This window comes from Glycine max, chromosome 6 (assembly GCF_000004515.6).
Source record: "Glycine max cultivar Williams 82 chromosome 6, Glycine_max_v4.0, whole genome shotgun sequence".
NCBI lineage: Eukaryota > Viridiplantae > Streptophyta > Magnoliopsida > Fabales > Fabaceae > Glycine > Glycine max.
The window spans coordinates 47,240,418-47,249,368 of NC_038242.2; the positions used below are offsets into that span (position 1 = coordinate 47,240,418).

Consider the following 8,951-nt stretch of genomic DNA (forward strand, 5'->3'; position numbering starts at 1 on the left):
TTCTCAACTTCAACCTTAAAGACTTTGAAGGCATCCAATGCTTCATTTTTGTTATGAAGCAAATAAACATTCATATATCATGAATAATCATCTATAAAGGTGATAAAATATTTCTAACCACGTACATCTATATCTGGACAACAAATATCAGTATGAATTATTTCTAATATGCTTGAACTCCTATTAGCACCTTTCTTAGACATGTTGGTCTGCTTGCCCTTAATGCAGTCCACACAAGTCTTAAAGTAAGCATAATCTAGAGTATTGAGTACCCCATATTTCACTAACCTTTTAATCCTCTCAATGGAGATATGTCCTAATCTCCGATGACATAACATAGAGGAATTCTCATTAATATTACACCTTTTAATACCAGTTTGAACATGCATTGAACTATAAGTGGCACAATTTTGTAAACCAAGAAGACAAAGACCATCAGACAAGATACCATTCCCAACACATTGAGAATTATAAAATAACTCAAATGACGTGTCTTTAAAATTAATGGAATATCCAAAAGGTACAAGTCTAGAAACAGAAATCAAGTTTCGAGAAAAACTTGGTACATAAAAGGTCCTTTCTAATTTTAAAATAAAGTCACTATTTAAAGTTAAAATGCAAGTTCCAATGGCCTCCTCATGTGAGCTTAGCGTATTGCCTGATAAAATGCTTTGCTTACTTCTCACTGGTTTCCTTAGGTTTTGCATACCCTGTAAAGAATTTGCAATATGAATAATAGATCCAGAATCAATCCACTAGGTGTTAATATTAACACTAACCATAATAGATTCATAACATACTAATGAGATTAATTTACCTTTCTTCGCAAGCCATTTCTGGAATTCGGGGCAATCCTTCTTCATGGGTCATTTCTTCTTGCAAAAGAAATCCTTTGCCACCTTCTTAATATCAGCTTGAGGTGGTATTTTACCATTCCCTTTCTGATTAGCTTGAGACTTACTTGTTTTGTTCTTCCCATAAGCAGTTGTCAGCAATGCACTCTCACCCATCTCCATTACAAGTCTTTCTTCTTCCTGAACACACATGGTCATTAATTCATGGATAGACCATTTGTCCTTATGTGTTGTAGGTTAAACGACCCATATTCATGAGGAAGGGTGTTCAAAATGAAGTGCACCAAGAAGGACTCAGACATATCAACCTCCACTTTCTTAAGTTAAGCTGAAATATCTTGCATTTTCATTATGTACTCACGCACACCTTTCACATTGTTGAGCCAAAGAGAGGAGAACTTCATGATCAAGGTGCTTGCTAAAGTCTTATCTGAAGTGATGAATTGGTCATCAATGGCCTTAAGCAAGTCTCGGACCTTTTCATGCTGGTCAACAAAACCACGTATCCCATCCGAGATTTTGGTCTTAATGAACATCACACTGAGCCAGTTGGATCGCTCCCACCGCTCATATAGCACAACATCAGCTGGGCTACTTTCATTAGTGATTGCAAGTGGTTCATCTTTCCTTATAGCATAGTCTATGTCAGTCCACCCCAATTGCAGAAGAAGTCTCTCCTTCCATATCTTATAGTTATTTTCTTTGAGTTTGGGAACATCACATTGAATATCAAAAAAACTAATAGTTTGAGAAGCTGCAAAATTCAAAGGCTTATGTCAAAATTTGAGGCATACTAATCTTAATTGTATCTTTTACCAATGTAAACATACCATAAAATTGAATCTTGTGACATAAAAATTGCTTGTGGGCTAAATTTTTAATTCAATAAGAAAAAATTAAACCTTATGATAGAATAATCAAATTGCATGCTCAAATTCATGCTTTTATGGGTACAACATGAAAATAATTTAATTTCTATCACAAATATTTACTTTATGATAAAATCGACAAATTATACATACCTCATGATGCCTGTGGGTAAACCATGAAAAATAATGTCATTTTATCCCAATTAATTATACAAATATAATGAAAATTCATGTGGGATAAAATTCATTATATAAGTACAATTAATTACAATATTATGTCTAATTCCTTATATGATCTTTAACCAACTTAATATATAATTTCAATCAAAATATAGATGTTGTGACTAATCCATAATTAATCAAAATTATAAAGATCACTTAGACATAAAACTTAATTATATGAGGATAAATCATATAATGCATTTCAAGATCAAGATATAATATAATTATGAATAAGATTCTCATATAATTTCATAATTGAAACATAATATTATGCAATTGATTTCATATATATATATATATATATATATATGCATAGAATAAAATTTTCCAGAATATGTTCATGCATAAGTTAAATCAAAATTCCATAAATTGTAAAGCAGAATAAGGCTATAAAATATGAAAAACAATTATTATCAAAAAATCTTCACTGATTTAGTGGTGTGCACATGCTACAATATCTTGTCATGGGTTCGACTGCTAGGTAGAACAAAATCTAGGAATGTATTTAGTAGTCATTATCACTCATTAGTAGTCATTAAAACCCATTAGTGGTCATTACCACCCATTAGTAGCTATTCAATTTGGCTTCTCAATTCCAAAATTGATTTCATTTTCCAAAATGTTAAGACCAAAATCTCTTTCTTCCTTAATCGAGTATCATATCTCTATGCATTAGTTTTCAAATAAAGCAATCTCTCTCCTTATTCTTGCCCAACTTTCCCCATCCTAATGACAGTAGGTTATTAACTTATTTTATTTTTGCATAATATATAATTGTAATGCCTCAATATTATGAATATTCTATGTGTATATATTCAATATATTTTCTCCATAACCTTTCACCTTATAACTCTCCACCACTTCATTCAAGGAATGAAAGGAGCACCTTCATGGACAGGAAAATGAGAAATTACTCGAGCATTTTGCCCTCCTTGATCAAAAGATATGAAATTTGAAGAATGGTAGTATTCAACATACCCATTATTGTTGTTGTTTTTGTTATTATTCATTACCTCAGCATGCACACTTTGACCCTTCATATGTTTCCCAGGAGGAGCTGATGAATCTTTCATGAGGGAACCACATTGTCTAGGCTGTGTTTGGTAGAAAACCTTGGAGACCACTATCTCCCCTCCTTTCTCCTCTTCATCACTGCCAAGGTTGTATTGATGCATGACCCAATTTGTTTTCCATAGTTTGTGTAAAGCACAAGGATTTTCTTGTAACCTTTCAACTCGGCACTGTTGTAGACTGGTATGTTTTACCAGTTTTGTGCCAACATGTCCCACTTCCATCTTCATCTAAGTATTAGAGATAAAATTAGTTTAGTGAGTTAGAAGTTACTTATTAGTTTAGTTAGTTACAATTTAGTTTAGTTAGTTACAAATTATTTACAAGTTTAGCTATATATGACTCAATGTACTCATGTAAAAATTGATTTACTCATTTTGAGCATTATCCAGTAATACTAAAATACTAAGTTTCTCTTTTCTCTTCCTTCTATCTCTCTACCATAAGTTTTAACATGGTATCAGAGCAAAGTCAAACTTCACCTATATTTTTTTTCCACTGCTTGTTCATTTTTTTTGTTGTTGCTTGGTGCAAGCTCCTCTTAGGCAAACTCTAGCGCTTCTACTTTTCCATTCCGGAAGAGTTCTATCAATCGTTGTTGTTGAAGATGGAAAATAATTGGGGAGTTGTATCCAGTATCTCTGGATTTAAGTCATTCAATTTTTCAATTGCATCTTCAACGTTACCACTTTGTACTACCATTTTTAACAGCCATGCGATATGTTATTGTTGCAAGATCTATGTCTGGTTCAGTTCCAGACTCCATTCGGAATTTCTCAGCAGCTTCAACATAGCCTTCGGTGATGAGGAAATTCATTACCAATTTATTCATGTCTTCTTTTCTAATCTTCACATCACTAAGTTTCTTCAGTTGGTTGGTGCTACATCTATGGAGGAAGCTGGAGGTCCCCCCCCCCCCCCCCCTTAAAAAAAACAAATAAAGTTTGTGTAAGTTTCTCTATGTCTAGTAGTGTCCAAATTTTTTTTCTACCTACAAGGTGTTTGATTAAATGATTATGAAGATTTTGGCTTGTTTTAATGATTTTAGCTTTTGCCATGTGTGGTAGTTAAACATTGTTCATTTGTTAGCTTCTGTCATGAGTGGTTAAGCCTTTGTTATTATTGGTTCACAAAGTGTTTGTGAAAAGTTCTCATAGAAGACAAATTTTGTGATTCTTCTATTTTGTTGATGTAAGCTTTTGTCCATGGTGATTAAGCATTGTTTAAGCTTTTGCCATGAATGGTTAAGCATTGAATCGTTGTTTTGCTTCTACTCTTGATGGTTAAGCCTCGTTGCTTCTGCCAAGTGGTTAAACTTTGAGGTATAGTTTCTACTTGGTGGTTAAACTTTGATAGTTTTCTAGATTGATGTTTTGAGCTTTTATCAAATGGCCTTGTTGCTAATTTTGCTTGATGGTTAAGCTTTGATGCTTGCTTTGGACTCTTGGAAGAAGATTGAGAAAGTCGAAGTTGGTCAAAGATTTCTAGAAGTTTTTGTTTTGCCGGATGTATTTCCGGCATGTTTAACTATATTCTAAGTTTTCAAATTTTTCATTTCCTTTGATGTTGATGTATTGTCTTCTCTAAGCTGGAAGTGTTTTCAACACCTTCCAGCTTGTGGGGGGTATTAGAGATAAAATTAGTTTAGTTAGTTACAAGTTAGTTATTAGTTAAGTTAGTTACAATTTAGTTTAGTTAGTTACACGTTTAGCTATATAAGACTCAATGTACTCGTGTAAAAAATGATTTGCTCATTTTGAGCATTATCCAGTAATACAAATAGTAAGTTTATTTTTTCTCTTTCTTCTATCTCTCTACCATGAGTTTTAACACTTAGTGCACCTTTCTCCTTTTCCTTGTTCCTGTTGTGTATGCCTTGGAAGTCCTGTGAAAGAAATGTTGGATTAGGCTATCTTAGCCTGCACTAAAATTTCAATAAATTGACAATCAGATGTGAATCCATATGATGAAAAATATAATAAAACTATATGTTTTCTTCTTCACCAAAAATATATCCCGACTAATAATCAGAGACTAATCATTTTGAGATTGTGTAAAGATCACTAAAATGAATTTTGTTTTTCAATGAAGTTGTTTTTTTGTTTGCATGGTTATAAATCAAACCTCTTACACTAGTTTGAGAAAATTAATTATCTATTAATTATATTAGATCTTGTTGGTAGTAAAATTATATTTTTAAATTTTTTTAAGCATCTTAAAATATTAAGTCTTCTAAAATTAGGTTTATTTGAATTTTATTCATTTTCTTTTAAAATCATGTGTTTTTAATAGTTAGTGAGAGATTAAAAATATTTTTATTTTTGTGGAACCTAAGGAGAGAGAGACTAGAATAAAAAACAACATATTTTTGAATTATATGTTTTCAATAAGACTAATAATAACTTAACAAAAGAACATTTTGCACAGCTAGCGTATGTGCATAATTAAGATAGGGAACAGAAGATAAGAAGCTAGGTACTACATAATAGCAAGGTTAGTCGAAGGGTAATATCCCCTTTCTCTAAATAGCATTCATGTCGGATGGAGATTTAGTCCAAGTTAAGGATAAGATAATATAAATAATTTAAACTTAATAAAGTGAATGATCACATCTTCTACCACAAAATTGTTGCTTCAATAAAACTGATATTTTCAGCTACTTAGTCTCATGTTAGAGAAAAATTTAAAATTGATTATAAGTTAAAATAATTCTGAGTAACTTCTATGTTGCATCCAAAATTTTGTATTAAATTTTATGCCTAACATAAATCACATCACCTCAAAATCAATTTTAATGAAAATTAATTTTACCAACACTCATCCAAAGTCACACTAAATAGGAACAAATAAAAGTTGTTGTCCCTTCTTGGTGTTCACTTCTCAACATGACGAATGGAGAAAAATTAAAAAAAAAAGGAACAAATAGACCTTTTGTTTTTATTTGTAACAAACTTGTCAAATTTGTCATCTTAATTAGAAAGCATGTTATGTTTTTTTATTGACAAGAAAAAAATCTCGTCAAATTCTTCGGCCTTCAATATTGCTTCATTCTCATTTCTTTGCAAAATAAAAAAAGCAAAAAAAATCTTTCAACTTGGACAGAAAACTTTGTTGCCCATCCAATATATACACGCATGCACCTTTCATCTTTTGCACTTACCACACTACTCATTAATTACTTATCGGATCATAATTATTAACCCAACTTATTTTGTCTCATTATTATAGCTTTTCTAGATGGAAGCTAAAACTAAGTCATGGGTAATTCTACCTTTTTTTCTATTGGTTGCAATTTTCATGCAACAATGTGTCCATGGAGAATCGCAAGTGCCCTGCCTTTTTGTTGTTGGATGTCCGACAATGGAAATAACAACAACTACAAAGTCCAATTACAAATCATATGGCATCGACTTCCCAACAAGCCCAACAAGAAGATTTACCAATGGACAAATGCCTATTGACCTAATTGGTAAAATTTCTTTTGGTCTGCAAAATATATTTTTTTTATTAAAATTAGACAATTGTATTCTTTACGTTACTATTACGTCTTGCATATGTGGTAACAGTTTCTTTGGTCTGCAAAATATATTTTGTATTAAAATTAGACTATTGTATTTTTTTCTTTCACAATTACATTTTGCATACGTGGTAGCAGTTCCTTTTGGTCTGTAAAATATATTTTGTATAAAAATGATATTATTGTATTGTGTACTTTCACTATTACATGTTGCATATGTGGCTATAGTTTCTTTTGGGTTGCAAAATATATTTTGTATTAAAATTAGACTACTGTATTTTGTACTTTCACTTTTACATCTTGCATATGTCGTAATAATTTCTTTTGGTCTGCAAAATATATTTTGTATTAAAATTAGACTATTGTATTTTGCACTTTTACTAATACATCTTGTATATCACATATATTACACTGCCAAAAGTTTATTTCAAAATGCTTTGGATGGTCCAAGATACAACAGTGAAAGTGCATGAAAAAATGCCTTAAAATTGGTACCAGAGGTACCTACTGCAACTACAGTTTTAACACAGGTTCATATAGTTTTAACAGCCTCAAAAGCACAAGAGACATCACTTAATATGAATTGCACCAAAAATACTACAAAATGTAAGTATGGGCCACAATTATCATGTACCATCCTTAACTTGGATAAAATATTTGCAATTATTTTCTACACATACTCGATGACATAAGTATGTCTATATTCTCTCTAATTTTTAAGGGATCTAGATGATGAAAGATGAATTTTCCTCTTTAGGAATTACCTCATTGAGTCATTGTCATGGAACTCCCCCATAACTCTCTAAATATCAGGTTTTAAGACAAACCAAAGGATTTGATAAACTAGAAGTTATAACCATTTGATTTAAGGCTCTTGCTACCTCATAATCCCACATTGCATGCACTTCTGATTTCTTTTAATGAATCTTGTAAGCATCATATTTCCATAAAGGATACTTCATCTTGGATATTGACTAATATTATCTAAAATTTATGTAATTAATATTAAAAATAATTATGGGTATACATTTTTTTTTACTAATATCAACTTTTCAAAATTTATAACAATCACTACTAAAAATATCCTATTTTACGACGCACATTCTACGTCGGTCATTCAGTAGCCGACGTAGTAGTCAACGCGGTGGCATTTACGTAATTATATACAATTTTTAAACGGTACATTTCGTAAACGACGACGTTTGAATATAACCCCGGCTTTGTACGTTTGGTTCAACTTATCGAAGACGGTGCTTTTGAATACACCGTCATAGAAATAAAAGGATACAAAGACGGTGTTGCTTATACACCGTCTTAAATTTTGTACTATATATACTCGTCTTTCCATTGATTCAACACTTCATCTCCTGTATTCGAAAACTCTACGACGAAAACCTAAAACGTAGCGCACATTCTACTCATCCCACTCGATCTCTTTTGTGCCCACCCTCACATCGCCGTTCCCTGACCTCCGTCGTGCCCACCCTAGCTACCTGTTGTTCCCACCACCGCCATAGCCGAAGTCGTGCTCTTTGGAGTGGTGTCGCGATCTTGCTACTGTCAAGGTAAGGATGTCGAAGTACTCAGAGTTCTTGTTTGCTGATATATATGTGTTATAGTATTAGGGGTTTACTTAAGTAAGACTTTTAAAATGTGATTATTAATGTGTTGAGTTGCCCTAACAATGTCATCGTTGAATATGCCAAAAGGATTATCTAGTCTTGATATATATAGTGTCAGATTAATGGTTTCAGCCATGATACATATTGAGTTTTATCTAGTCTTTATTGTGAATTGAAAAACTCAACTACGTATCACGTAGAGATTGACTAAAACTATAGATACATAGATCATATCATAATTTCTACCAGACAATAGTATAATTTTCAAAATGAAGAGCTTCCGGTGAACATGAATGTAGCCAACATGAACAGTAGAAGTTGAAAACAATTTCAGTTGTTTTTTTGCTATATTGTCACTTATAAATGTGAAAATCCAATCATATATATTAAGAAACAAAACAGTGAAAAAAGTTTGGTGTTTCTTACTTGCAAGCCTAGCAACAGAGTTCCATCTGCCTTCACCATGCAACCTGACATACTCAACAAGCAACCTGTCCTCTTCAGCAGTCCAAGGTCCCTTCCTCCATACCTGCTCCTCTATGACACCTCTACCCATATGGCCAGTCATAACTTCCCCCCAATACATGGAATAAGGCTTGAAGTTTGTGCTTGGATAAAATATTTTCTTCCAATTTCTGTGACACTGATTTAGGTCTAGTGTTTGTTGCATATTTTGAGTCTAGTATTGCATATTTATACCTGCTTTGTTTTGATCAATAGTATGACACTGATTGTTAAGCTTGAACTGAAACTTAGAGTCCAACAACTGCTATTCGAGTTGGATAATTATTTGGCA

The 8,951-nt window shown here is 32.3% G+C and overlaps 1 long non-coding RNA gene and 1 pseudogene across 1 annotated transcript; both read right to left on the bottom strand.

Annotated features, from left to right (window-relative positions):
• Nucleotides 1-476: 476 nt before the first annotated feature.
• Nucleotides 477-1,570, bottom strand: LOC121175086 (uncharacterized). The gene is made up of 2 exons (XR_005892106.1): nt 818-1,570; nt 477-710 (listed from the first exon to the last, which is right to left on the bottom strand). It is a non-coding gene; the product is annotated as an uncharacterized lncRNA (long non-coding RNA).
• A 1,241-nt stretch (nt 1,571-2,811) lies between these two features.
• LOC113001900 (NAC domain-containing protein 73-like) lies at nt 2,812-8,711 on the bottom strand (annotated as a pseudogene).
• Nucleotides 8,712-8,951: the final 240 nt, after the last annotated feature.